General features: G+C 43.2%; 1 pseudogene; it reads right to left on the reverse strand.

Moving 5' to 3' along the window:
• Positions 1–4,694: 4,694 nt before the first annotated feature.
• LOC139419203 (syntaxin-1A-like) lies at positions 4,695–23,774 on the reverse strand (annotated as a pseudogene).
• Positions 23,775–24,541: the final 767 nt, after the last annotated feature.

The following is a 24,541-nucleotide window of genomic DNA, read 5'->3' on the forward strand; positions in this document are numbered from 1 at the left end:
GGTCTGGGCTTTGACTAGGCCATTCTAAGACATTCAAATGTTTCCCCATAAACCACTTGAGTGTTGCTTTAGCAGTATGCTTAGTGTCATTGTCTTTCTGGAAGGTGAACCTCCGTCCCAGTCTTAAATCTCTAGAAGACTGAAACAGGTTTCCCCTCAAGAATTTCCCTGTATTTAGCGCCATCCATCATTCCTTCAATTCTGACCAGTTTCCCAGTCCCTGCCGATGAAAAACATCCCCACAGCAGGATGGTGTTTTCGGGTTAATGGGAGGTGTTGGGTTTGCGCCATACAGTGTTTTCCTTGATGGCCAAAAAGCTACATTTTAGTCTCATCTGACCAGAGTACCTTCTTCCATATGTTTGTGGAGTCTCCCACATGCCTTTTGGTGACCACCAAATGTATTTGCTTATTTTTTCTTTAAGCAATGGCTTTTTTTCTGGCCACTCTTCTGTAAAGCCCAGCTCTGTGGAGTGTACGGCTTAAAGTGGTCCTATGGACAGGTACTGCAATCTCCGCTGTGGAGCTTTACAGCTCCTTCGAGGTTATCTTTGGTCTCTTTGTTGCCTCTCTGTTTGAGGGTGTTTGTGTGTGTGTGTATGTGTCTTAGGGTGTTTGTGTGTGCGCATGTGTCTGAAGGTGTTTGTGTGTGTGTGTGTGTGTGTGTGTATATATACGTGTCTGAGGGTGTTTGTGTGTGTGTGTGTATACAGTGGGGCAAAAAAGTATTTAGTCAGCCATAAATTGTGCAAGTTCTCCCACTTAAAAAGATGAGAGAGGCCTGTAATTTTCATCATAGGTACACTTCAACTATGTCAGACAAAATGAGAAGGAAAAAAAATATCCAGAAATCACATTGTAGGATTTTTAATGAATTTATTTGCAAATTATGGTGGAAAATAAGTATTTGGTCAATAACAAAAGTGTATCTCAATACTTTGTTATATACCCTTTGTTTGCAATGACAGAGGTCAAACGTTTTCTGTAAGTCTTCACAAGGTTTTCACACACTGTTGCTGGTATTTTGGCCCATTCCTCCATGCAGGTCTCCTCTAGAGCAGTGATGTTTTGGGGCTGTTGCTGGGCAACACGGACTTTCAACTCCCTCCAAAGATTTTCTATGGGGTTGAGATCTGGAGACTGGCTAGGCCACTCCAGGACCTTGAAATGCTTCTTACGAAGCCACTCCTTCGTTGCCCGGGCGGTGTGTTTGGGATCATTGTCATGCTGAAAGACCCAGCCACGTTTCAGCTTCAATGCCCTTGCTGATGGAAGGAGGTTTTCACTCAAAATCTCACGATACATGGCCCCATTCATTCTTTCCTTTACATGGATCAGTCGTCCTGGTCCCTTTGCAGAAAAACAGCCCCAAAGCATGATGTTTCCACCCCCATGCTTCACAGTAGGTATGGTGTTCTTTGGATGCAACTCAGCATTCTTTGTCCTCCAAACACGACGAGTTGAGTTTTTACCAAAAAGTTATATTTTGGTTTCATCTGACATTCTCCCAATCTTCTTCTGGATCATCCAAATGCTCTCTAGCAAACTTCAGACGGGCCTGGACATGTACTGGCTTAAGCAGGGGGACACGTCTGGCACTGCAGGATTTGAGTCCCTGGCGGCGGAGTGTGTTTAACTGATGGTAGGCTTTGTTACTCTGGTCCCAGCTCTCTGCAGGTCATTCACTAGGTCCCCCCTTGTGGTTCTGGGATTTTTGCTCACCGTTCTTGTGATCATTTTGACCCCACGGGGTGAGATCTTGCGTGGAGCCTCAGATCGAGGGAGATTATCAGTGGTCTTGTATGTCTTCCATTTCCTAATAATTGCTCCCACAGTTGATTTCTTCAAACCAAGCTGCTTACCTATTGCAGATTCAGTCTTCCCAGCCTGGTGCAGGTCTACAATTTTGTTTCTGGTGTCCTTTGACAGCTCTTTGGTCTTGGCCATAGTGGAGTTTGGAGTGTGACTGTTTGAGGTTGTGGACAGGTGTCTTTTATACTGATAACAAGTTCAAACAGGTGCCATTAATACAGGAGGACAGAGGAGCCTCTTAAAGAAGAAGTTACAGGTCTGTGAGAGCCAGAAATCTTGCTTGTTTGTAGGTGACCAAATACTTATTTTCCACCATAATTTGCAAATAAATTCATTAAAAATCCTACAATATGATTTTCTGGATTTTTTTCTTCTCATTTTGTCTGTCATAGTTGAAGTGTACGTATGATGAAAATTACAGGCCTCTCATCTTTTTAAGTGGGAGAACTTGCACAATTGGTGGCTGACTAAATACTTTTTTGCCCCACTGTATGTGTGAGGGTGTTTGTGTGTGTGTGTGTATATGTGTCTGAAGGTGTTTGTGTGTGTGTATATATATGTGTCTGAGGGTGTTTGTGTGTGTGCGCACATGTGTCTGAGGGTGTTTGTGTGTGTGCGCACATGTGTCTGAGAGTGTTTGTGTGTTGTCTGAGGGTGTTTGTGTGTTGTCTGAGGGTGTTTGTGTGTTGTCTGAGGGTGTTTGTGTGTTGTCTGAGGGTGTTTGTGTGTTGTCTGAGGGTGTTTGTGTGTTGTCTGAAGGTGTTTGTGTGTTGTCTGAGGGTGTTTGTGTGTTGTCTGAAGGTGTTTGTGTGTTGTCTGAGGGTGTGTGTGTGTTGTCTGTGTCTGAGGGTGTTTGTCTATATGTGTGTAATGTGTCATTTATGCTAAACTACCACCTACACTGGAGGCAATAACAATACCAAGCACCACACAACATATAATAATCATTATTTTCTTCTGCATGACCATTATTGTATTACGTCAATAGAAATAAAACAAGGATTTCAGGCAGCATGAAAGAGTAGAGGGGAAATGGCGTTACCAAAACATTGAGAAAATGTTATTGTCAGAACTACTACTAACCATATTACAAACACAGTTATGTGCAACAGGTAAATCACACACATGGGCATGCTTATACTGACAAAGCTAGGAAATACACACATGCAACAACATTTCCCAGCTTTAGGCACAGATGCATTTTGAAAGTATTTGAAAGTATTGGAATAGGGTTTTATTCCCTATATGTGAGCTCTGTATTGGAGTCATTCTTTAATTGCCTGTTTAAATTGGGACTTCTCTCAACCTTGACTTGTAGTATTTCATCTGACCAAGTGGTGGCAATATTGTACAATGTACAGGCTGTCATTCAGGATGATGAAGTTGCCCCGGGCCTATACGCTGGCCTTAGGTCAGTTACGCCTTTTACTTCAGATAGTAATGGTCAGGAATTAGAGTGTAAGCTGATCCTAGACCTGCACCTATGTAGATGTAGCCCAGCAGAGAGCAGTAGGCTTGATGTATGCTGTTCTGTCACAGCAGCAATGATGAAGGTAGAGAGATACATATAGAGGACCTCAATGAGAGCAGGTCACATAAGGTCATGCATGGTTTGCCTGGGTTGAAAATGCAAGTAAACATAGTTTGTGCATCTTTTTTTGTGACAGTTTAATTTACCCACCTATAACACTACATATTAATTTTTTTTTGCTACTGGAGATAAACAAAACAGAAAAGGTGAAATGAATTAGTAACTTTCCACAGAGGTCTCTAGAGATTAATTGACGTCAATACTGGCAATACTCGCTTTGACCGTGCGTTTATGAGTCCAATGTTTAGTCTGGTTTGGAGCTGGAAGAGGGCTGACCAGTATGAAGAGACAGGCACGGTTCCCCATCGCACAGACAACTGTAAAAGCATTACTTCTGTGTGAGTTGGGTCTTCCATCCCATCCTGTACTGTGGCTGTTCATTATACATCTAAAATGTTATGTATGCTTTGCATACAGACTGATCACTAGAAAAAGACAGCGATATCGGATGTTTGAAAAGGTCCCGAAAACAACGATTTATGCCTTCCTCTGCTCTCACCAACAAAAAAAATGAAAAGTATTACCCAGTACAGGGAGTGAACTCGTGATGTTCGGTTCCAGAACACGCTACTTAGACCACTGGGCTACGAAAGTGCTCTAAGCAAGACGTGAGAATATTTATGATACCTCATGGTAATAGGGGCGGCAGGGTAGCCTAGTGGTTAGAGTGTTGGACTAGTAACCGGAAGGTTTCAAGTTCAAACCCCCAAGCTGACAAGGTCCAAATCTGTCGTTCTGCCCACAGTCATTGAAAATAATAATTTCTTCTTAACGGACTTGCCTAGTTAAATAAAGGTTTAAAAAAAATAGCGTTGTTTTGAATTATTTTGTTTTAAGCCTTCCCAAACCACAGAGAGAGAGAGAGAAACAAACAAACACCATTGTAAATACAACCCATATTTATTTTCCCTTGTGTACTTTAACCATTTGTACATTGTTACAACACTGTATATATACATAATATGACATTTGTAATGTCTTTATTGTTTTGAAACTTCTGTAAGTGAAATGTTTACGATTAATTCTTATTTCACTTTTCTATATTATATACCTCACTTGCTTTGGCAATGTTAAAACACATGTTTCCCATGCCAATAAAGCCCATTGAAGAAAGAGAGAGAGAGAGAGAGAGAGAGAGAGAGAGAGAGAGAGAGAGAGAGAGAGAGAGAGATTGTTGTAGGTTGTTGGATTCTAGGTTAAACTTGGAACATTGCTATCCTAGAGACATTATACATCAGAAGTAAGACTATAGTATCTGAGGGGTGATAGAGACTGGTTTTTACATCAGAAGTTAATGGGTATTTGTAGGAGCCAGATGGCTTTGGAATGTGCTGCGTAGACAGGAGGCAGGGACAGGATTGCTATAGGTGATACGGGTGGAGATCTTTGGATTAGACATCAAGGGGGTTGAGGTCAGGTCAGAACCTCTTGAGACTAGGAGGCAGTATTTTAATGTTTGGATGAAAAACGTACCCAAATGAAACGGCCTATTTCTCAGGCCCAGAAGCTAGAATATGCATATAATTGTCAGATTAGGATAGAAAACACTCTAAAGTTTCCAAAACTGTCAAAATATGGTCTGTGAGTATAACAGAACTGATATTGCAGGCGAAAACCTGAGGAAAATCCAACCCGGACGTGCTGTTTTTCTGAAACCTCTCTGTTCCATTGCATGCCTTCCCTCCATTTAAAGGGATATCAACTAGATTCCTTTCCCTATTGCTTACACATTGTGGGAACAGTCTTTAGATATAGTTTCAGGCTTTTATTCTGAAATATTAGTGAGAATGATCACATCGCTTCAGTGGATAGCTGGGTGTCCTTAGATTTTTGCATGTGCGAGCAGCTTGGAGCAAACCTTTTCTCTCTCTCTCCTATTGAAAAAGCTACCGTCCGGTTGAAATATTTTTGATTATTTATTGTAAAAACAACCTGAGGATTGATTCTAAAAAACGTTTGACATGTTTCTACGAACTTTACGGATACTATTTGGAATTTTCGTCTGCCATTCGTGACCTGCACGAGCCTGTGGATTACTGAACAAAACACGCCAACCAAATGGAGGTTTTTGGATATAAAAATAATCTTTAACGAACAAAACAAACATTTATTGTGTAACTAGGAGTCTTGTGAGTGCAAACATCCGAAGATCATCAAAGGTAAGCGATTAATTTTATTGCTTTTCTGACTTTCGTGACCAATCTACTTTGCTGCTAGCTGTTTGTAATGCTTTGTCTGCTGAGAGAGCTGTCCTAACAAACGCTTGGTTTGCTTTCGCTGTAAAGATTATTTTTTTTCATCTGACACACCAGGTGGATTAACAACAAGCTAAGCTGTGTTTTGGTATATTGCACTTGTGATTTCATGAAAATTAAGTATTTTTAGTAATTCAAATTGTTTTATTTGAATTTGGCGCTCTGCAATTCAGCGGATGTTGACGAAAATGATCCCGCTAAAGGGATGGATGCGCCAAGAAGTTAAGGGAGAAACAATGGTTTATTACCCTATTACTTCGTCTTCCTGTCGAACCATAAAATATGTAAGGATTGGAGAGAAGGAGGAGTGCCTAAATTGGAGTATATATACACACTTGTGGTGGTGGAAACATGTTTTGTCTCAACGCAGCTGTATTGACCCTCTGGGGAAAACTAAACTTGGTTAAGCTTTCATAATGTCCGTTGAGTTTTCTACTCTCAGAATTAGATCCTAACAGGGTTTTCTAATTGGTATGTGTGTAGTCTTCATTTTCGTGTGTTAGCCAGTCAGTGTGTATAGAGTCCTACCTGGCTCTCCACCAGCATGGCCATATCCATGAACATGTCATGAAGTTCTCTGATGCTGTTCTCCAGCTTGATGATCTCAGTGTGTCTCGTCTCAATCTCATTCATGGCCTGCTGGGTGATGTTGGAGTCCATGATGATCTAGAAGAGACACAGTTTATGTGTCATCACACACTCATACCCACTCAAGTTCTCCCCCTTGTAGGTGTGGCATACTCAGTTGGAATGCCACACCTCGCCAACAGAGAGATGTCTTGTCTTCTAGATATCTGGTCTTCTATTGTGTATGATTTTCTCAGAAAATTGTATGTAATTGCCTGTGTATTGGCTCGTTGCGTGTGTGTGTGGTCACTCACCCCTGATGTGAAGATGGCAGGATTGTCACTCTCCAGCATGCTCTCTAGTTCCTCATTAGTTGTGTTCCTACCAGCTACAATAACAAACACAATCCATTGAGTTGGTCTCCAACAACCAACCTGTAACCAACAGCAATTGGGTATATGTAGCACAATAGAAGACTATACATTTTGAAACAGCAACACATCTCAAAGTGATCCAACTGGGAATGGCCAACGATAATTGAGAAAGACACAGCGAATATATTTTAGCTAACTAAGTAAAAAGTTAAACATGTTGGCCACCCAACACAGACACACACACCCACACAATTTAACGAACACACACATCCCCCAACACAGTGTTATATCTCATTTTCCTTCTCCCAAGACATGTCGATGGGCTGCCTACAAGGTGGCATGGGCCTGTCATTGTGACAGGCTAAAGCAGCCTTCTCAGGGCTGCTGTGTGTGCGCGCGCACACTCTCTCGTCACTAATCACAATGGCAGAGAGTGGGCGCCCACAACGCCATCAAGGCAAATGGGCTGGGGAGGTGAGGTGCAGATAGAAAGAGAGCAAGAGAGAGAAAGAGGCGTCAGTGTAGGATTAATCACAGGCTAGTCTCTCATCTGCCTGTTTCTATCTCTGCCTTTTTCCATCTTTGCCGAACCCAGTCCCTGATGGGAGACCCACGCAGCCTGTTCCAACAGCAGTATGTCACAGATTTCCTGTTTGAAAAAGCTAAGATGGGACTGAAAAATCATATAATAGTTTATGAACTACCTTGGCGTAATGAGTTTATGGTGCCTCCTATTACCTATTAATAACATTTGCTATAAGCATTCATAAAAAAAAATATATTATATATTCCTAATAGAATAGGACTTTGTCCATTGGTTAGAATGGAAATTTGCCTTTTCCTTTCCCAAAACACACACACGCTGAGAGGCAGAAGGTCAGCAGCAGTGCAGCATCCCTAGATGGAGAGGAATTGTGTGCAAAAAGTGCCTTACTCAAGGGCACAACGGCAGGAAATGATACATGGAATTAGCTGCCAATTCAGTTCCATTCCTATATTTGTGTTGCCTGGGTCTTGTGTGCAATTAAGTGGCTTGCTCAAGGTCCGCCTCTCTAACCTCTAGGCTACTGCCACCCAAATGCATTACACATTCCTTTTGATGAATACGGTATGGTCTTTTTTGTTTCACTCAGTAAATGTGTCTTAGTGATTGAATTCATCCAAACAGGAATCCAGGGGAACCTGTTGTAGAGTTCTAAAATGGTTGTATTACTGACAGATTAAGTTAACAGCATCACTATTTGAAATAAAGTATGCACACGCAACATTGCTTCCCTGTCGTTCCACAGATTTCCTATGCCTGCTAGCAAGGCACAGAAATGTGTTCGGGATATATCGTGCATTTGTTGGCAATCGGGGGGCCTAATCCACTCTTCCTTCTGTAACCTTAGTGACCGACCCTGTGATTCAATTGCTGTCTGAGTGCTGTGGCAGATAAATGGTGAAGCTTTACAGTGGGGTGATCATCTACTGGCAGCTAGTGACAACAATTCATCAGAGTGCTGGAAAAAGGCCACACCATGCGATGGCCACACAGATGCGTACAAAGACACACACTTGTGCTGGCACGCATACACACATACAGACATAAGGCCTGAAATAAGACCTCTGCCTCCCTCCCAGTGTCATTCTGTCCTCCCACTTTTGAATCCATCAAACCTCAGCCATTGCCATACTAAATAACAGTGGCTCTCTCTTTCCACTGCGTATTCGGACCATGTGCAGCACTTCTTCAAGAAAGGCTGAACAACTCACGTCGCCGGTTTGGCAAATTTGTCAATTTATAAACCTAAAGGTTTAGGAGGGTGCGAGTAGTGACATTATTATATTTTTTCCAACATGTTAATCTGCAAGTCCTAACCTCTTGGTCCGGCTAAGTTATGAGTGCACCCTTTCACTAATTGCCATTGGGGGTAGTGAGTGTCATGAATGACTCATTCCTGATTGGCAAGGACAAAGTAACACATTCCATGGCAACCCATATAACTATGTCCGTGTTATAGCTATGTCTGTGTTATGACTGTGTATGACTGTGCAGGGTTTCCGTTTACGCTCCGCCTGGTTCAATATTGACTCAGCGCCGCAAGCACTTCTTGGCTGCAGCACATCTGCGGCTCACCCGGGAGCCATGAACACACACACACACACACACACACACACTTGAAACACAGGCTAGCAATTGCATATCTTCTTGAGACAAACGAACAAACACATTTGGGCAGTTTGATTCATATGAAGTTGTAAATATCAATACACGTTCATGTTAGGCGGCCAACAGCATAAGCAACAGCATGGGCTCCCGAGTGGCGCAGCGGTCTAAGGTACTGCATCTCAGCGCAAGAGGTGTCACTCCTGTCCCTGGTTCAAATCCAGGCTGTATCACATATGGCCGTGATTGGGAGTTGCAAAGGGCGGCGCACAATTGGACCAGCATGCCTAGCTAAATAAAGGTTACATCAAAATAAATAATCCATAACACCATGATGTGTTTAAGGTGAAGGACCAAGGCCCAAGAAAAAGAGAGGATAATTATTTAACCGCAAGAGTTGGAGAACCCAAGAGGAGCTGGTCTCTACATCTCTAATAATTTCATTCAATTTCTCCCCATTCTGCTTCACTCTGCTTCATTTTGCTATGTGTGTCATCTCCTCACTACCGTATCTGGAGCTGAAATTACAGTGCGACACACACACCTCCAGAGAATACCAAACATTTTTTTCTATGATAGCTCCAAGGTTTATTAAACGCAGTCTAAACTACATGAGTGAGTGGAGAAATTAATTTCAACAAGAATATTTAAATAAAAGACTGAAATGATGTCGTCGGCCTCCTCACATTGTTTACTTCCCATGAAGGCTTTCTAAACTAACCGGATCAATGTCTGGAGAGTTGGCTTGATTTCTCAATTTTACACGTCACCAAATCGGTTGTCCTGTTGAAAGTTGACTACACAGCCTGTTACGAATCCCTTTTGGCCCGACAGTCTAGGGGGGATGGTAGTGAGACCCGTAACATAACTCATGTAAATTATAATAGTGACAAAGTAAAAGTGAACGAAATAACCACGACAACCGAAATACCGTCAAACTCAGGGTTTATTTATAAACACACGGTAATGGGGGGGAAGCAGGGAAAAGGGGCTGAGCTGGACCCAAGGAAAGAAACAATAAGTATTCAAAACACCCCTAAGCTAGACTAGCCTATTTCAACAACAGCTAACTAACTAACCAAAATACAGTGGGTGGTCCGTCCAGTTCTAACTAGTGTGTGTTAACAAAGTTTACCTACGGGTAGTGTATACCCATGGGCGACTTGTCTTGGTTTCCCCCTTTTTCCCACCAGCAACAAACAAACACCATAACCAAAACAATACTCACAGGAGATGACAAAGTGATTTGGAGGTGCTCAAACAAAAGAAGAGGTTAATTAATACACAAAGAGAGAGATCTACATACATGGCATTTACAAAGAGATTGTGCTACTGAAATCTATCAAGAACAGCTATCTACTAACATGGCATTACAAAGATTGAGCTCTTCTGAAATCTACAAAGAACAGCTATCTACCAACATGGCATTACAAAGATTGAGCTCTTCTGAAATCTACAAAGAACAGCTATCTACCAACATGGCATTACAAAGATTGAGCTCTCCTGAAATCTACAAAGAACAGCTATCTACCAACATGGCATTACAAAGATTGAGCTCTTGAACAAACAAATGATGTGGTTTTTAAACCATGGGGAAGGAACTGTGATAGGGTAGGAAACAGGAGGAGGTGTGTCTTCTGATTGATGGGTTGATTGTTGACTGATTGGGGAGTGATGATTTTTACCTGTGAGGGGAGAAGGAGAGAAAAGAAACACACACAGGATACACACAGACACAGGATACCTGTATCCGTAACACAGCCCTAAAGTTGACATTATCCACCTGCCTTCTATTAAGCATTATACATTTCCTCAAATTATGCATGTGGACAGATCAATTCTACATAAATATATGCTAATAAATTAGCATACAGTTACACCTCACCTTTACACCTCAACCAAACATTAGGAATCGCAGCCCCGATAAAAACATTCTGCAGCGTCACACAATAGAATACATTTGAGTCTTATGAAGTCGTTCTAAAGTCAATCACAATGCTTTATTAAGACGTGTAATAGACTACTGAGAGAGTATTGTGATATTATGCAACCTAATCCAGTGACTGTCATGAATTTTGGGTTGACAATTATGATATTTTAGTTATTTTGCAGTCAATTTTCTATTTTTTTGTTCAATAGAGAGAGAAAAAAATACATCTTCCTTCTGTTTGCTAATATTATATATCTAGGCCTAATTCAACTAGTGCTAATTCACCACCTGAAGAAGTGGAAACTCAAAACACTAGATCTAACTATAATTAAACTCAGCAAAAAAAGAAACGTCCTCTCACTGTCAACTGCGTTTATTTTCAGCAAACTTAACATGTGTAAATATTTGTATGAACATAACAAGATTCAACAACTGAGACATAAACTGAACATGTTCCACAGACATGTGCCTAACAGAAATTGAATAATTAGTCCCTGAAAAAAGGGGGGGTCAAAATCAAAGAACACTGACATTCCTATCTTGCAGGAAATCACGCACAGAACGAGCAGTATGGCTGTTGGCATTGTCTTGCTGGAGGGTCATGTCAGGATGAGCCTGCAGGAAGGGTACCGCATGAGGGAGGAGGATGTCTTCCCTGTAACGCACAGCGATGAGATTGCTTGCAATGACAGCAAGCTCAGTCCGATGATGCTGTGACACTCCGCCCCAGGCCATGACGGACCCTCCACCTCCAAATCAATCCCGCTCCAGAGTACAGGCCTCGGTGTAACTCTCATTCCTTCAACAATAAACGCGAATCCGACCATCACCCCTGGTGAGACAAAACCGTGAAACCGTGTCCCTCCGGTCTCCCTGTAGCGCTGTCTTAGGTGTCTCACAGTACGGACATGGCAATTTATTGCCCTGGTCACATCTGCAGACCTCATGCCTCCTTGCAGCATGCCTAAGGCACGTTCATGCAGATGAGCAAGAACTCTGGGCATCTTTCTTTTGGTGTTTTTCAGAGTCAGTAGAAAGGCCTCTTTAGTGTCCTAAGTTTTCATAACTGTGATCTTAATTGCCTACCGTCTGTAAACTGTTAGTGTCTTAAAGACTGTTCCACAGGTGCATGTTCATTAATTGTTTATGGTTCATTGAACAAGCATGGGAAACAGTGTTTAAACCCTTTACAATGAGGATCTGTGAAGTTATTTGGATTTTCACGAATTATCTTTGAAAGACAGGGTCCTAAAAAAAGGGACGTTTCTTTTTTTGCAGAGTTTACATGCGTTGGGGGAACAGTAGACAAATAAATAGACAAACAAAACTGGGCAAATAAAACCAAAACAAATCAACCCATTCATGCGGTGTGTAACTATGTAGTCTGTAATGTTATCATGCACAATACTGTAGCACAATTTCTGATAAGAGAATATCAGGAACACACAAACACTCACAGAGCACACTCACAGATCTCCAGTTGTCTCTGGATGCGGAGACATCCTTGCAGCGTTCCCGGTAGTCCGACTGCGTGGTGTTGTATGCCGACATCACCTCCACAAACTTCCGAGACAACGTGGAATGCTGACAGAGAATAATGCAGGATGTTACATTGTCCATCAATAGTTAATGCTTTCCAATAATAACTAGACTTATACATACAGTACAACAGGGATGGCAACTCCGATCCTGAAAACTCCAGACTCAGTTTTGAAATTCCCTGCTATATACACACCATAACCCACCTGTGTCTTAAGTATGCTCAGATCTGCAGATGACCTGTTTAAAGCCTCCTCATGCTCTATGGACTGTCCAATGCCTGTAGGGAATGGAGAGAGAGAAGAAAAATCAATCTACCAGTACCACTACCATTTATTCAGATGGTCTAATTAATGAAGAACCAGGTTTAGTTCGGTTTCTCTGTTTTTCTCTCCCCTCTCTATACAAAATAATGAATTTGCCTGAATATTCTACCTTTAAATGTGACATAAGCTTCAGCCAGATTCTATAAACAGTGGTGGTGCTTTCAACATACTTTTTAACTTGGAGCGCACTTTGTTCGCAAACTTCTTTATGTCTGTCATCAGCTGTTCCAACTCTGCCTTCGTTTCTGTTGAGAGAAACAGTAAAAACATCTGAATAATTGATTTATTCACGAAAATCCTGTTTCACATTTGTCCTATTCAGGTCAACCCGATTGATTGCAACATACGAGTTTCTGTTTTTCCCAACATAGCCATGACCTTCTCTTAAAAGGTCCAATGCAGCAATTTTTATCTCATTATCAAGTCATTTTTAAAAGTGATGTAACAATTCACTCATATGCATTGGCACCGATTCAAATGTTTAAGTTACAAGTGTATCGGTCCCCGGACCCCAAACCAATCCAAACGTAGCATTCATCAGAAAATGGATTCAAATGTTCTCTAAAATGTTTTGCTCATATTACATTCTTCATACTTTCCGAAAATTTGTCTCATCTTTTGAGACAACTGATACATTCAGTTCGACACTGAAGAAGAGGACATAACTGTGTTGACAACCCCAGGCAATATCACTACTCAAAGTGAGCACTGTGCCTAGATTCGGGCACTAACCAACCTGCTCATCTGGCTATATTGGGCTTACAATATATAAAACATTTTATTGTTCAGGTTCACAGTCAGCAATAGTTCTGATTTAAACAATCAGTGTATATGGTCATTTTTGTTATATACAGTGCCTTGCGAAAGTATTCGGCCCCCTTGAACTTTGCGACCTTTTGCCACATTTCAGGCTTCAAACATAAAGATATAAAACTGGATTTTTTTGTGAAGAATCAACAACAAGTGGGACACAATCATGAAGTGGAACGACATTTATTGGATATTTCAAACTTTTTTAACAAATCAAAAACTGAAAAATTGGGCGTGCAAAATTATTCAGCCCCCTTAAGTTAATACTTTGTAGCGCCACCTTTTGCTGCGATTACAGCTGTAAGTCGCTTGGGGTATGTCTCTATCAGTTTTGCACATCGAGAGACTGACATTTTTTTCCATTCCTCCTTGCAAAACAGCTCGAGCTCAGTGAGGTTGGATGGAGAGCATTTGTGAACAGCAGTTTTCAGTTCTTTCCACAGATTCTCGATTGGATTCAGGTCTGGACTTTGACTTGGCCATTCTAACACCTGGATATGTTTATTTTTGAACCATTTCATTGTAGATTTCGCTTTATGTTTTGGATCATTGTCTTGTTGAAAGACAAATCTCCGTCCCAGTCTCAGGACTCCATCAGGTTTTCTTCCAGAATGGTCCTGTATTTGGCTCCATCCATCTTCCCATCAATTTTAACCATCTTCCCTGTCCCTGCTGAAGAAAAGCAGGCCCAAACCATGATGCTGCCACCACCATGTTTGACAGTGGGGATGGTGTGTTCAGGGTGTTGCTTTTACGCCAAACATAACGTTTTGCATTGTTGCCAAAAAGTTCAATTTTGGTTTCATCTGACCAGAGCACCTTCTTCCACATGTTTGGTGTGTCTCCCAGGTGGCTTGTGGCAAACTTTAACCAACACTTTTTATGGATATCTTTAAGAAATGGCTTTCTTGCCACTCTTCCATAAAGGCCAGATTTGTGCAATATACGACTGATTGTTGTCCTATGGACAGAGTCTCCCACCTCAGCTGTAGATCTCTGCAGTTCATCCAGAGTGATCATGGGCCTCTTGGCTGCATCTCTGATCAGTCTTCTCCTTGTATGAGCTGAAAGTTTAGAGGGACGGCCAGGTCTTGGTAGATTTGCAGTGGCTGATACTCCTTTCATTTCAATATTATCGCTTGCACAGTGCTCCTTGGGATGTTTAAAGCTTGGGAAATCTTTTTGTATCCAAATCCGGCTTTAAACTTCTTCACAACAGTATCTCGGACCTGCCTGGTGTGTTCCTTGTTCTTCATGATGCTCTCTGTGCTTTTAACGGACCTCTGAGACTATCACAGTGCAGGTGCATTTATACGGAGACTTGATTACACACAGGTGGATTGTATTTATCATCATTAGTAATTTAGGTCAACATTGGATCATTCAGAAATCCTCACTGAACTTCTGGAGAGAGTTTGCTGCACTGAAAGTAAAGGGGCTGAATAATTTTGCACGCCCAATTTTTCAGTTTTTGATTTGTTAAAAAAGTTTGAAATATCCAATAAATGTCGTTCCACTTCATGATTGTGTCCCACTTGTTGTTGATTCTTCACAAAAAACTACAGTTTTATATCTTTATGTTTGAAGCCTGAAATGTGGCAAAAGGTCGCAAAGTTCAAGGGGGCCGAATACTTTCGCAAGGCACTGTACAGGGTAAAGTAGATAATTTCATAAAGAGGACAGAAGTCACTTCTGTGAGGAAAACTGCATGATTGTAACCATTTAAAACAAAGAAACAAAAATAGCTTCTTAGCAAAGAGCAATTTCTCAAGCAATACTTTTGCTAGGACTGTGGGAGTAGTCTGACTGGGGAGGCTAAAACTGAAAACAAGCTGCTATTGGCAGAGAGGTTTGAAAATCTAATTTTGTTTGGTCTATTGACTACACTGAACAAAAATATAAAATGCAACAATTTTACTGAGTTACAGTTCATAAGGAAATCAGTAAATTAAAATGTATTCATTATGCCCTAATCTATGGATTTCACATGACTGGGAATACAGATATGCATCTGTTGGTCACAGATTTTAAATTGAACCTTAAATTTAACTAGGCAAGTCAGTTAGGAACAAATTCTTATTTACAATGACGGCCTACACTGGCCAAACCCGAACGACGCTGGGCCAACTGTGAGCCGCCCTATGGGACTCTCAATCACGACCGGTTGTAATACTGCCTGGAATTGAACTAGGGTGTCTGTAGTGACGCCTCAAGCACTGAGATGCAGCAGCTTAGACCGCTGCGCCACTTGGGAGCCACAAAAGATACCTTAAAAAAAAAAGGCACGTGGATCATAAAACCAGTCAGTATCTGGTGTGACCTACATATGCCTCACGCAGCATGACACCTCCTTTTGTATAGAGTTGATCAGGCTGTTGATTGTGGCCTGTGGAATGTTGTCCACTCTTCTTCAATGGCTGTGAGAAGTTGCTGGATATTAGCAAGAACCGGAACACCCTGTTATACACGTTGATCCAGAACATCCCAAACATGCTCAATGGGTGACATATCTGGTGCGTATGCAAGCCATGGAGGAACTGGTACATTTTCAGCTACCAGGAATTGTGTACAGATTATTGGCTGGATGTGGAGGTCCTGGGCCGGAGTGGTCACACATGGTCTTCGGTTGTGAGGCCAGTTGGATGTACCTCCAAATTCTCTAAAATGGCGTTGGAGGCAGCTTATGGTAGAGAAATTAACATTAAATTATCTGGCAACAGCTCTGGTGGACATTTCTGCAATCAGCATTCTAATTGGACGTTCCCTCAAAACTTTAGACATCTGTGGCATTTTAGAGTCGCCTTTTTTGTCCCCAGCACAAGGTACACCTGTGTAATGATCATTGTTGAATCATCTTCTTAATTTGCCACACGTGTCAGGTGGATGGGTTATCTTGAAAAATTTGAGAGAAATAAGCTTTTTGTGCGCATGGACAATTTTAAACAAGGGACCAACACTTTACATGTTGCGTTTATATTTTTGTTCAGTATAATTTACCGCCTGGTTATGTCAGCAGGCAGAGCACAGCTCCATACGGGTTTCTGTTGTGACACCTCTGGCACTGAGATGCAGTGCCTTAGACTGTTGTCCCAATCGGGAGCCCAAGTAGGCAAGTCATATTGACAAAGTTGTGGTGACGATGGGGAGGGATATGTCGGTTATAAAAATATGTTCTGTGTTTTCACACAAAAATCAACTGTACTAGTTGTTCAGGCTCTGGTTTTGTCCCATGTTGATTACTGTCCAGTAATAGGGTAAGGTGCAGCAAAGAAAGACCTAGTAAAGCTGCAACTGGCTCAAAAACAGAGCAGCACGCCTTGCCAACAACTACACATACAGAACTAACATCAACAACATGCATGCCAGCTTTTCCTGGTTGAGGGTTGACGAGAGATGAACTGCTTCTCTTCTAGTTTTATGATTATTACTGTAATGAAAATTCCTGATTGTCTGCATAATTGAATAACATTCAGCTCAGACACTCATATATTACCCACAAGACATGCCACCAGATGTCTCTTCACAGTACCCAAGTCCAAAACAAATTCACGGCAACGCACAGTACTATACAGAGCCATTATCGTATGGAACTCCCTTCCCTCACCAATTACTCAAGCAAACAGCAAAATTACCTTTCAAAAAAGATTAAACAAAATTTCATGGAATGGTGGGGACCATGAGGGGATTTTTTTGTTGTATTGTTTTATATCGTTGTATTTGAAATTTGTGTGACTGTCCTTCAGTGTATCATTGTACCAGGTAAACGCTGCGCTTCCCAAGAGTCACGTGTACCCATTGTCCCAAGAGGAGACGTTGGCTATGGAGACATATGTCACGGAGTCTCTGGGACAGGGGTACATTCGGCCCTCCATCTCACCCGTCTCCTCAAGTTTATTTTTTGTGAAGAAAAAGGAGGGAGGTTTGCGTCCGTGTATTGATTATAGAGGTCTAAATGCCATCACAGTGGGGTTTAGTTACCCACTACCTCTCATCGCTACGGCGGTGGAATCATTTCACGGAGCGCAGTTCTTCTCAAAAATGGATCTAAGGAGCGCATGTGTCTCTGGTATGCAAGGTGCTTGGTAGACTGCTGGAGCATGACCTATACGTCAAGGCTGAGAAGTGTGTGTTCTGCAAACGAGCCGTCTCCTTCCTGGGTTATCGCATTTCCACCTCGGGGGTGGTGATGGAGGGTGACCGCATTAAGGCCGTGCGTAATTGGCCGAATTCGACCACGGTAAAAGAGGTGCAGCGGTTTTTGGGTTTTGCCAACTACTACCGGAGGTTTATCCGGGGTTTTGGCCAGGTAGCGGCTCCCATTACCTCACTGCTGAAGGGGGGCCCGGTGCGGTTGCGGTGGTCAGCAGAGACGGACAGAGCTTTCAACAGGTTGAAGGCGCTGATCACGCATGCACCCGTGTTGGCACATCCGTACCCCTCTCTAGCATTCATAGTGGAGGTGGACGCGTCCGAGGCTGGGGTGGGTGCCGTGCTATCACAGTGCTCGGGTACGCCACCAAAACTCCGCCCCTGCACTTTTTTCTCGAGGAAGCTCAGCCCAGCGGAGTGTAACTATGATGTGGGGGACCGGGAGTTGTTAGCGGTGGTCAGGGCTCTGAAGGTGTGGAGACACTGGCTTGAGGGGGCTAAGCACCCCTTTCTCCTCTGGACCGACCACGAGAATCTAGAGTATATTAGGGCAGCTAGGAGACTGAACCCACATCAGGCAAGGTGGGCCATGTTCTTCACCCGATTCCGGTTTACGTTATCTTATAGACCGGGCTCCCAGAACGTAAAGGCGGACGCACTGTCCCGCCTTTACGACACGGAGGATTGGTCCACCGAACCTACTCCCATCCTTCCCGCCTCGAGGCTGATAGCACCAGTGGTATGGGAGGTGGATTCGGACATCGAACGGGCGTTACGGGCGGAACCCGCGCCTCCTCAGTGTCCGGCGGGGTGGAAGTACGTGCCGCTTGGTGTTCGGGACAAACTGATTCGGTGGGCTCACGTCCTACCCTCCTCGGGTCACCATGGGGTGGCGAGGACAGTGGGGAGCCTTCGGGGGAGGTATTGGTGGCCTACCTTGGCTAGGGACGTTAGGGTTTATGTCTCCTCCTGTTCGGTATGCACCCAGAGTAATGCTCCTAGGAACCTTCCTAGAGGGAAGTTACAACCCCTCCCCGTTCCACAACGGCCATGGTCTCATCTATCCGTAGATTTCCTGACCGATCTTCCCCCGTCACTACGGTTCTGGTGATTGTGGATCGGTTCTCTAAGTCCTGCCTTCTCCTCCCGTTGCCCGGTATCCCTACAGCCCTACAGACTGCGGAGGCATTATTCACCCACGTCTTCCGGCACTACGGGGTGCCGGAGGACATCGTTTCTGATCGGGGCCCCCAGTTCACGTCCCGAGTATGGAGGGCGTTCATGGAGCGTCTGGGGGTCTCGGTCAGCCTGACCTCTGGTTATCACCCCGAGAGTAATGGGCAGGTGGAGAGAGTGAACCAGGAAGTGGGAAGGTTTCTGCGGTCGTATTGCCAGGACCGGCCAGGGGAGTGGGCAAGTGTGTGTTGGGGTACCAGCCGGTCCTGGCACCATGGCATCCGAGCCAGACCGAGGCTCCTGCGGTGGAGGAATGGGTGCAGCGCTCCAAAGAGACCTGGAGGGCCGTCCAGGAATCCCAACAACAAGCTAGTGGACGGCAGAAAAGGAGGGCTGACCGCCACCGCAGTGAGGCCCCCGTGTTTGTACCAGGGGACAGGGTCTGGCTCTCGACCCGAAACCTGCCCCTCCGCTTGCCCTGCCAGAAGCTGGGGCCACAGTGTGTAGGGCCCTTCAAAGTCCTGAGGAGAATAAACGAGGTGTGTTATCGATTACAACTCCCTTCCTATTATCGTATTAACCCCTCGTTTCATGTGTCTCTCCTCAGGCCGGTGGTAGCTGGTCCCCTGCAGGACGGTGAGGTGCTGGAGGTCCCTCCTCCCCCTCTGGACATCGAGGGGTCCCCGGCCTACACGATACGGGCCATTCTGGACTTGAGACGCCGGGTGAGGGGCCTGCAGTACCTTGTGGACTGGGAGGGGTACGTTCCGGAGGAGAGGTGCTGGGTACTGGTGGACATTTTGGATCCGTCAATGTTGAGGGATTTCCATCGCCCCCATCCGGATCGCCCTGCGCCTCGTCCTCCGGGTCGACCTCGAGGCCGGTGTCGGCGCGCTGCGGGAGCGACTCCGACCGAAGGTGGCTCCCCTTCCCGTTCGGGTGGTGCTCGGCGGTCGTCGTCGCCGGCCTACTAGCTGCCACTGATTATTTTTCTCCCCCTCATGCGTTTATAGATTACACCTGTTTTGAGTTCGTTGTAATTAGTTGGGCTTTATTTGTCAGCCGGCCAGCCCGTTTCTTTGTGCGGGACTGATTATTGTAACCCTGGTGTTTGATACAGAATAACGTGTTGGTTTATGTTTGTATATAGTGCTGGACTGTTTTCGTTCCCCGTGTCTGGGGCATTTTGTTTTGAGCACCCAGTGTTTAGTGGGGTGGCCGTGGTTCACCGTGTGTGCATTAAAAGAGCACTATATTGAACTCTGTTGTCCTGCGCTTGACTTCACACTCACGACACCCAGTACCTTACAGTTCAGGTCTGTTAATTGAGAATGCATTGTCTTCGGAACATGGAAAGGAGTTGAACCATAGCGACTTATGTTTGATGGCTTGATGATTTTTAAACTTGAAAAGCCTGCAATTGGGAGCCGAAGACGTTGCCTACACTAAAATGTGTTGACTTCAGAGCTCAAAGGCTGAGCACGAATACGACAACCCTGCTGCTTCACACATAATAAGGGCCTGTTCAACTATGAAAGTAGCTAGTGTTAGAAACTGGATCAACTCCAGCTGAATTGCAGTAGACATCCTCAACTCAGAGTCAGCAATACTTACAGGTGTGATGGTGAAGAAAAACAAGTAGGTCAGTTGTGGTTGCCATACCTTAAAACCAGTTGAACTGACAGCCGTTTTGCACTGTGTCGCTGTGGTTTTAGTCATCAATCTAACAAGAGGGCAATATTGTATTAATGTTTTCCCCCCTAGAAAGCTATGGTCTGACTTTCACCTGGAATTGTTTATCTATGTCTGAGAAAAATGTTAAAACATTTCAACCTATATGATCTAGTAAACAAAAAAGTATAATAAAATGTATTCAAATATGTTATGATAAATGAATAAGCCTTTTCATACTTTCTAATATTTCCATATAGTTATAATCTGTTTTAGAAATATATACCCAAAATATTGAACCTTCTTTATACCAAACATATGACATTAGGGAGTGTCAAAATCTGTTACATTTGTGAACATCTAAATTAACATTTGGGCCATTTGAACAGTGTGTCCCTCATATAGACAAGGAGAGAAGGGCTATGTAAAAGGCTCGAATTTGCCGTTCTGCATATGCAATGTGTCTACCACCGACACAAAATTACTTCTTTACTTTAATAAGGAAGTGTGTACGTTGCATTCTTTATCGTAGAGCTATGAAAGTTATGTATTTAGATCTGCCTGTTCGAGACAAAGTCAGCGATTGCTTTGCCATGTCTGTGCTGTGAAGCAGTCAAGCAGGATTAATGTTTTTCTAAGGACCGCCCCTTTGATGTAATGTTGCAGTGAAGTGAAATAAATGGATGTAATCATGCAGCCAACCACCAGAGGGAGGCGAATAAACATTTATTCGACAGAGGACGTTGACATAGTCCTAGAAAGGTATGGATGGCTATCTTCTGACTTATAAAACATAGGGAAATCAATAAAATAAGTAATGTAAACATATACATTTAAAAAAAAAAAGTAATTCTAGTGCCGATTTTGGGGACTGTCAGCTTAAGAGTAGCTAGTGGGTCAACTCCATGCCAGGATTCTAAACGCCAGATGTTCACCATGAAAAAGCCAGACCTGCCCAGCAAGGTGGATGCATGAGGCTCACATTCCATACCAAAAATGGCCCAGCAACTACGGGCTTATAATAGGGCCACATACCTCAAGTCAGAGCTTGCCCATATGACACAAGTTACTGTGCCGACACGGAGCCATACATGTGCCACCAAACAACCAGATCTGGCCCACAGTCGTCAACTGTCTAGGTTAGGATTAAAACTGGGTGAAAGAGTAAAATGCAAAATGGTGGGAGGGGAAGGCAAGCCAAACGTTGCTTCAACACTTTGTTATCTAACCTGTTAGTAACTTTACGAATATGAAGTTAATGGGAGCTCTTAACTAAAAGAAAAGGATTTCAGCAGAGATATGAAAAGGTTGATATGAACAATGTTTTGAATAATTTATTGGACCTCTGAAATTCAGATTTAGTTGTGCAGTGCCTGTGCAGACTTTGCATTCATCTCAATGGTGTACATACAGAGAGCACTCATCGCTCACATAGCATGCACACATACTAAACAGAAATCTGGGGCTTACCTGTACAAAGAACTCATCCATAAATCAATATTTTTCCATGTCGACTGCCACATCATCCTCTTCCTCAGTCTCCTTCCCCTGAAGGTACAGAGACAAGGAAATATTAACATAGCAGAAATTAATACATTTTCAAATGTGGATATAGAAAAAGCATCTAGAACGTATCGGCGACAATCTGCAAATTGCCTGAAAAACAAATAAAAAATGTTTTATTGGCAACTTCCACATTTGACATGCCTACCAGCTAATCTTGTCAACAACAAAGCAAATAAATCTTCGCAGCCAGCAAAAAAGATGTCTGTGATGATCCAATTGATCCTCAAAAAGAAGGAAGGGGAGGGGCTCTCTCTGGGAGAATCGTGAAGAAAGGGCTATCATTATCACAGAGGCCTTGGCAGCTGGAGGTGGATGCAATGAGTCCTAAAAAGCACTAATTTTTAATTCCTCTCCTAGAGAGGATTCTTGGGAAGGTTCAGGATGTGGGCACAGGGTCATGGTTCAAAGTTCACCTCCCCTGTATGCTGTCATATCTCATTGTTTGAATTCATGGGGCATATGGAAGATTTGACGACGGTTCATTAATGCCACTGGAACAATAAAGGGAGGGGAAAGGTTACGGTTTAATTAAACAGACTAATAATGGGGACCTGGATCCATGGAGAGGGCTGCTGCTATCAAATTAAGTATGATAAATCATAAAAATACCAAAGTACGCGGAGGATAGGCTAATTGCTCTGAAGATCCCTTCTAAATTGCCCCTGATGGGAAGAATAAAATATTACTAAATATTTGGACTTTAAAAGTATGGACAAAAAACATGTTCACATAACGCCGATGGTCGATTACCGAATAGTGTTTTTGTATGACAGCTGTCCATAAATATCATAAATCTACACTGTAAGAGACAAGATCTAAACCTGATTATAAATCAGGGCCTAAATACAATTCACTCAGACAGACCCTTGTGATTGAAGTCACACGGATCAATGACGACGTTTGTATACATAGATGGGAAATGCTAATTATTGACATAAGCGCCTTTGCTGTCATACAGCTTGAATCAGTCCATACATCATTCCACCCATACAGATGTCCACTCATCTCCCATTCCCACTTACCTCAATAATGCTGTTGAGAAGCATTAGCCAGCTGCAGAATATTATCCTTCATGAACATCACCTTAAAACTAGCCTGGCATGCCAGGATTCTGATGCCTTTAATGGCATCAAGACATCAAGGCTAGTGAACGAGCAGGAAAGCAGCATAAGGTAGATCAGATTATATCATTCCAAAGGCATCCAGCAAATAGGAGCAAAACACAATTTCCAGAGAAAGGCTATTGATGCCATTGTAAACACTGCTTATCTAGAACTACCAGCATGTTGGATTTAGAATTTACTCATAAATAGTAACAAACTAATAATGCTAATTTAACTATTTGCATTAACAGAATAATTTGAGTTTGTGAGATTTTCTCAAGGTATGTATTTTATAATAAAATCTTCAAAATGTAATCATGATCTGAGTACTAGTAAGGCACATATGATTCTTTCTTCCATGAAAAAAACAATGTACAGGCCACTTGAGAGTTGACAACCAGAGAGGTATCAATTTTCATAAGGGAGGTGGAGGATGATGAATCTAATAGTCCCCATGGAAATAGTGGGTTAGTGTTCACCATGGCACACTCATCCTGCTCCTACACATGGGCTTTGGGAGGGCACAGGGAAGGCAGTCAATGGTTTGCGCCTCCATGCTGCTACACCATAGTCATTACAGCCATCAGCCCACACTGACACCACGTTATCTCCATTCGCCTACACGACCTCGACACACAAATATACACTCACAAGCAAACACCCTCCACACACACAGAGAGAGGGAGAGACAGAAAGAGGGGGCAGCAATACAGCACCCTCTGGTGAGGGAGGACATGCCTTCTCACAGCCCGCCATTCTGCCGACTCCAATACCTCCCCTCTGGTGAGGGAGGACATGCCTTCTCACAGCCCGCCATTCTGCCGACTCCAATACCTCCCCTCTGGTGAGGGAGGACATGCCTTCTCACAGCCCGCCATTCTGCCGACTCGCTCTTTAACTCCAGCTCCATCTGCATTAGCAACACACTCAGAGAGAGAGCCATCAATGCTGGCACTGGCAGATGTTACATAATATGTCAAGTGGTCAAATGGAATCTTCAACAATCACTGAAAATGTAATAGCTGACTGAAAAGTAGGCTTACGGATATTATCCAGACAACATGGAAGCATTATATTCTAACCAAGTACTGGTCATGGCCAGTCTGACCACCATAAAAGTGTACACTACAAACTGGATCATCTCATGACTTTATACTGTGGCTGTTCTACCATCTACGAGAGACCCTCAAGAAGTATCTAGAGGTTTTCAGACTGGGCAAGGCACCAATTGCCTAAACCAATGGTCATGATAAATCTCAAACAACTGATAGGACTTGTGTGGCACTATAATGTACAATCAGTGCAGTGTTTTTATGTCCACCCACGCTAGTATGCTTTTTGAGTCAAATGTCTGTGTGATGATTCGACTCCACTAAAGGGTTTTTCTCAAACCCCGTCACTAGTCAGATGCATGTAGCACATGGCCCAGGTGTTTAATAATGCATAGCCCCCTTGGCGGGCTACAGGATCTGAATACACAATACCATCTCTGCCCAAGTCCATTGGCTCCCTTTGGTCTCAAA

This window comes from Oncorhynchus clarkii, chromosome 10, assembly GCF_045791955.1.
Source record: "Oncorhynchus clarkii lewisi isolate Uvic-CL-2024 chromosome 10, UVic_Ocla_1.0, whole genome shotgun sequence".
Lineage (NCBI taxonomy): Eukaryota > Metazoa > Chordata > Actinopteri > Salmoniformes > Salmonidae > Oncorhynchus > Oncorhynchus clarkii.